This window comes from Babylonia areolata, chromosome 26 (assembly GCF_041734735.1).
Source record: "Babylonia areolata isolate BAREFJ2019XMU chromosome 26, ASM4173473v1, whole genome shotgun sequence".
Taxonomy (NCBI): Eukaryota; Metazoa; Mollusca; class Gastropoda; order Neogastropoda; family Buccinidae; genus Babylonia; species Babylonia areolata.
This window is the reverse complement of record NC_134901.1, coordinates 34,453,261-34,460,371: the sequence shown is the minus strand read 5'-3', so window position 1 is coordinate 34,460,371 and position 7,111 is coordinate 34,453,261.

Here is a 7,111-nt window from a genome sequence, read left to right as displayed (position 1 = left end):
TGGAGACCACCGCCTGCCCAAGATCGCGCTGTATGGCCAACTGTCCACTGGCCACCGTGACAGAGGAGCACCCAAGAAGAGATACAAAGACTCCTTGAAGAAAGCTCTCGGTGCCTGTCACATTGACCATCGCCAGTGGTCCGCTGTAGCCGCTGATCGAGAGACCTGGCGACGCACCATCCACCAAGCTGTCTCCTCCTTCGAAAACAACCGCAGGGCCAGCCTTGAGGACAAACGCAGAAGGAGGAAGAACCACGACGCTGCAGCCGCGAACCCAGACCAGACTTTCCCTTGCAACCGCTGCGGCCGACTCTGCTTTTCCCGCATTGGCCTTGTCAGCCATGAGCGTGCCTGCATCAGACGTGGACAACGCCCTTCCTAGATCTTCGTCAGCGAAGCCAGGCCATGATGTATTGTACTGTATTGTGTTGTACTGTATTGTATTGTATTGTACTGTACTGTATTGTATTGTTTGGCAAGGACTGAGAGGAGTTGAGTACATTCGTGGCTATGTCAGGATGTGGGGGTGTGGGGTGGGGAATTAAATACAACACTGTTATCAATTACAAAATGCATACACACACACGCACGCACACGCACGCACGCACGCACACACACGCACGCACGCACACACACACACACACACACACACACACACACATGGCTCTTTTGGGTTTTTTTCCATTATTTATTATTATCATTACTGTGTCCTTTTCTTCTCATCCTTTATAAAGATAAATGACCAACCAAAGAATCAAACAACCAGCCAGCCAACCAACCAAACATCCGATCAGTCAACCAAACAGCCAATCAGTCAACCAAACAGCCAATCAGTCAGCCAAACAGCCAATCAATCAACCAGCTAGCCAACCAACCAATCAATCAGTCAACCAACCAACCAACCAACCAAACAGCCAAGCAAACAGCCAATCAGTCAGCCAAACAGGCAATCAATCAACCAGCTAGCCAACCAACCAATCACCCAATCAGTCAACCAAACAGGCAATCAATCAACCAGCTAGCCAACCAACCAATCAATCAGTCAACCAACCAACCAAACAGCCAAGCAAACAGCCAATCAGTCAGCCAAACAGCCAATCAATCAACCTGCTAGCCAACCAACCAACCAAACAGCCAATCAACCAACACACACAGACCCTAACAACAACTTCCACCACCACCACCACCACCACCACCACCACCACCCCTGTTTCACCCCTCCCAATCCTTTGCTCACCTTCTCTTGACAGACACCCCCACGTCAAAATAGCATGCTGACCGCTGATGACGTTGAGGTTCATCACTGTTTTTTGTTTATTTGTTTGTTTGTTTTTTTTAGTTAAGCATGTGGCGTTCTCTGACAGGCATGAGTACGGTACCGGAAGTGTTGGTGGCCAGGCATGCAGGCATGCGCGTGCTGGGCATGAGCCTGGTGACCAACATGGTGGTCTCTGACTACGATCAGCAGGAGGTGGCCAACCACCAGGAGGTCCTGAAGGCGGGACAGACCCGGGGTTCGGATCTACAGGCGCTGGTGTCCGCCTTGGTGGAGCGGATGGAAGTGTGACGAAGCAGCATAGTAGTGTTGTGTTGTGTTGTGTTGTATTGTTTTTTTTTATAAAACACTCAGCTTTTATCACAGACTGACATAAGTTTACAGTTGGGCCAACAGCAAACTGAGAGCTGTATGATCAATGGTTTCTCCAATCCAATGGGAAATCATTTACAGCTTAGTCTTTTGTGAAGGACTGTGACTCTCAAAGTAGGAGGCAAAATTGCACTGGCTCTTAGTGCCGCAACCTTGGGGGCTAGCTGGCCTTTGGGAACCATCCCCAACACAACCTGTCCTAAAACCCTCTTGGCCGAGAGAGTGGGGATGTAACTTGGGCAAGACACTTCCCACTATAATCAAATTCTACTAGCCCAGTTAGTTGGGACAGCAGTTGCCTCCTCTGCTGTTCTGATGGTCATAGTCGAACACGACTGACTATCATACATGTATCGAGTGTATTTGTTGAGTTTGATTGTAGTGGAGGGTGTCTTACCCGAGTAACATTCCCACTCTCTCGGCAAAGAGGGCTTTAGGACAGTCGGAGTTTAGGGTGGTTCTATGTATTGCATTGTATTGCATTGCACTGCATCACACTGCATTGCATTGAAGAGGAAACGGGACAAGGAAAGGGCAGGACGTGGTTATTGCGGTTTCATTGGAGGGTTTGTATGTAAGTGGTTCATGGAGGCTTGAGGATGATGGCATTGGTTTGATATTTGAGATGTTTGTTGTGTGTACATACGTACATACGTATGTATATAATTACGTATGTATGTTGGTCTGGTATGACACGAGCGTTGGCACCTGTGGCAGGTAGAAGAGGCAAACCATAGTGGTACGTTGCCATAGTGGGGTTCTTACACTGCGTCTGTGATGTTGGGCTGTATTGTTTTGTTTGGGTTTTTTTTTTTAGGTATCATACGGTTTGGAGTTGTGTTGCATTGTATTGTTTTGTATCAAATGTTTTGTCCCTTAAGTGTTATGTCATGTATTGTATTATCTTCATGTCACAACAGAATCCTCTGTTGCCGCAAAGCAGTGCCACCTTTTTATTGTCTGATCAACATATGTTTGCCTGTATTTTTCTCTCCCGTTCATGTCTTTTTTGTCTGTCTGTCTGTCTCCTCCCCTCTCTCTCTCTCTCTTTCTCCATGTTTTTCTTGTTCCCCACCCCTGCGTGTGTGTGTGTGTGTGTGTGTGTGTGTGTGTGTGTGTGTGCACTGCACACATGTGCGTGCATACAACAGCACACACACACACACACACACACACACACACACACACACACACATTCACATCAACACATAGCTCCTTAATGATGAATCTTTATAAGAACTGAGTAAGCTCTGTGAGGGTCCTTGAATGTGAATTTTGAACTTTCAGCTGATGGAATATTGCTCCAGAGACTTGAGATCCTGATGAAATGCTCCATATGATTAGGATTTAAAAACTTTTTAAATAAAAAAAATAATAAAAAGGTACGAAGGGAAGCAACTAGTATTGAAGTAACTTACGTACTTTACTACTTGACTCCCTTTGTGTTTTGCCTGGTATTTTCTTTCTTTCTTTAGTTATCGATAAGCGTATTGATTCATTTACCTATTCAGGCAGAATTTAGCTATTTATGAGTGGATAAAATCCATGTATTTCTTTGTCTAAGTGTACGTTCTGAGCCATTGTCTTGCAAACAAAAGCAGGGAATCATTGAATTGTTGTGGATCATAATTCCTTGACAGTCCGTCCTTTTGTCCATTCTTGCATAGGCAGTTATATGGATAGTGTGTGTGTTTGGGTGTGTGTATGTGTGTTTGTGTGTGTGTGTGTGTGTGTTATTTGTTGTTGTTGTTGTTTCACTGTGACTGGCGGTGTGCATGTTATTTACTTTCCATCAAAATATTTCAGCATGTCAGCATAATATGGTGCGGTTCGTACTGTCAGGCATCATGTTTTAGATACCTGCTTTCTTTCAAACAGTTTACCGCAATGAGATTTGTGACTTGAAGAGTAGACACCATTTCCATCTGTCTTTGGGTGTGTGTGTGTGTGTGTGTATGCTTGTTTTTGTTTTTTTTGTTTTGTTTTTTTCAGGTTGATACCACATTAAACCAAATTAATAAGTCAAATGCACACTGGACACTGTTGGCATCGTGTGTTTTAAGACATTTTCTGTCAGTTGTGCGAGATGGGAGAGTTGCAGGATACTTTGACGTTTAAATTGAACAAACTTTACAACGGTTATTTAACTTACGAATCTGAACAAAATCTACAGATGTCGTTTTGTGCATGTTTTTGAAGGAAGATGCTTTATGATAACAAACATTCTCAGAGTACCGAACAAAATGCATTGTTATCAAATGTCATGTTTCGATGTTTCTGCTATTCATTACAATAACAAGCACTGCATTTGGAAGTTGGAAATGAATATGTTGCTTCACAAGTGTGATATCTGTATTTGTACAGGAAAATATTTTTTATACATAACTTGTGTGTAATGTGTCGTAGGAAAAACAATAAGACCGAGATCTGTATGTGTGTGTGTGTGTGTGTGTGTACCGTGATCTTCATACTTAGCAACAGATTGAACATGGATACCCATGTAAGTGAGATTTTTCCTTTCTCAAAAATATTATTTTTTATCGTTTTTTTGTTTGGTTGGTGTTTTTTTTAGTAATATTATAATGTGTGTGGAGAAGTGTGAGTATTTTCATTAGACATAATTCCACTTGCATAATAAAACTGTACATTTCTTTTGCACGGATTGAAAAAAATGCTTTGTAACGTACTGAAAATAATCAATATGTTGAATACTGATGATATGTACTGTGGATGTGTCATTTTATATGATCGGTTGCTCCTAGATTCATTAATCTATCTATAGTGCTGGGCATGTGTAGATATTTCTGTTTCTTTTTCATTCTTTTGGGGTTTTTTGTTTGTTTTTTGTGAAGGTTGAAAAACATATTTTCTGAGGGATTCGGAGTTACAGATGCATATTGGGGTCTTTTAACACTGATAATTTGCAGTCCTGGGAATATTCTGAATCATTAAGACAGGGGTTTTTTTATACAAAAAAAATGTGTCCGCCTTTCTCAAACTCAGGACTTTGTTTCACACATTATATATTGTGTATTGCAAGAGAAACAGTAAGTGTATTAACTTGTTTCAGATATTATATCTTGTGTTAGAAGAGTTACAGTGGGTGTCTTAATTTGTTTCACACATTATATCCTGTGTTAGAAGCGAAACAGTAATAGTGTTTCAACTTGTTTGACACATTATATCCTGTGTTAGAAGAGAAACAGGAACAGTGTTTTAACTTGTTTCAGACATCACATCCTATATTAGATACTAATTGATTTTCTCTGTTGTATTTAGATCTGCTTGCTTGTTTGTAGAAAATTAGTACTCAGTTTTAATCAGGACTTCAAACATGCAGTTTGTTTTATGTTGTGAGCTTACATCATCATAATCATAATTATTCTGAATATTTTATCAGATGAAGAAATAAAAGTATGGACAGTCAGTTGGAACTTCTATCAATCTCTTTCTCAGTTTGTGTCTGTATCTCTTTCTCTGTCTGCCTCCCCTCCTTCCCATCCACCCCCTCGGTCTCTCTCTGTTCCTGTATATGATCCTTGTGTGTGTGCGCGCGCGCGCGCGCGCGCGCGTGTGTGTGTCGCTATGCGTCTGGTAGGCTTCGATTCGTAGCCACAACTTTTCCAGTCGACAATCCTGTGACACTGATATAACCACTTCGCCACGACCGCTGGTTCATGAAACATTCCTTTAACTATTTCCATTTTTGTTCATTTGTTTTTGTCCCCTTTTTTGTCAGCGAAGCTTGCAAGAACCATTTATTTATTTTTATTTTTTTTAATACATGCCGGTAGTGTCATTTTCATAGTAAACAACAAAAAGCACGTGGGTGTTTGCCTGTGTAAGATGTCAGAGTGCTCAACAGTCTCCACTATCAGAGAAAGCGGATCGTCAAGGAGTCTCCAGGGAAACTGTCGTTTTGTACAGAAAGAAGGTGGCAGAATGTTCAAGACGTTTACCTGCCAACACAGTGTCCGTGCAGGTCTGTGTTCCAGTTCCAGTCTCGCCCTTTCTCTCCCAAGTGTGACTGGAAAACCAAACTGGACGTTTAGTCATTAGGATGAGTTGATAAACCGAGATCCCGTGTGCAGGGCGTACTTGTCACACTGAAGAAAAACCCATGGCAACGTAAATGTTGTCGTCTGGCAAAATTCTGAAGTAGAAACACACTCTGATGAACACACTCACATACAACATACACGCGCGCGCGCGAGTACACACACACACACACAGCAAATGGAAAACAAATTTAGGGATGTGTGTGTGGGAGGGGCGGTGGACGCTTCGGCACAGGTACTTTCGTGAAATCAGTCCGGGGCCGTAACAGCATGCGGGGGTGGTGGAGGGGGAGGGGGGGGTAGGCGGGAGTAAGGAGGTGGGAGTGAAACGTCCGCTGGGAGACCCACATAAAGGGGGGTGGGGTGGGGGAGCGGGGATGGGGGGTTGGGAGGGTTTGGAACATCACACCGGATTGAATAAACGCCCAAGACTTTCCAGACGTTACCCGACCAGACGTCTCAGCCGGTCACAGTTTTTAAAACTCACCCCCAACAAAAAGTAGCCACCGGGAGGATATAAACGCGCAATTACCTCGAGTGATAGGCAGTGTTTGACTTACTTGACCTATCCCTCTTGACTCCTTGTGGAGCACAGGGCTGCTACAGCATCCTCCTGCGGACTCGGTTTGGGGCTGTCCTCTTCAGCCGGGTCCATGTCCATCCGGCTTCCTTCATCTCATCCTCCGTGCTTCTTCTCCAGGTCTGCTTTGGTGTAGGCAGTGTTCAGTTTTCTATTATAGCCAGTGTTGTGTGCAGCTGTGTTACCCGGTTTATCCACTGATAAGCGGTTTCTAGTGCTCTGCATTGGCGTGCGTGTTGTGGCTTATTCCTTGCTTGCCTGTCCACGTCGGAAAGTAGTTTGATGTACCGACGTTTGTTACCAGTGGCGATCGATGAAGTGTGGACTGTTTTGATATAGGAGGTACTAGTAGATGTGTTGATCTACGGGTGGAAGGTATTGATCAGGAAACGGAATGCCATTATTGGTCTTGCTTTGTGCGTAGTAATGCCTGCCTTTCTTTCCTTCTTTCTTTGAACGTCTTTGGACATGTCCGTGTTCTACTTTTGTTTCTCTTTGTTGATATGTATGTATATATGTATGTTTGTTTGTATGTACCATTCCATCATTGTATGAATGCATGGATGTATGTATGTATGAATGTATGTTTAGATGTATGTATGTATCGTTGCATCATTGTATGAATGTATGTGTGTATGTATGTTTGTATGTACCATTGTATCATTGTATGTATCAGTATCAGTAGCTCAAGGAGGTGTCACTGCGTTCGGTCAAATCCATATACGCTACACCACATCTGCCAAGCAGATGCCTGACCAGCAGCGTAACCCAACGCGCTTAGTTAGGCTTAGAGAAAAAAAAAAGAATAAATAAATAAAATAACAA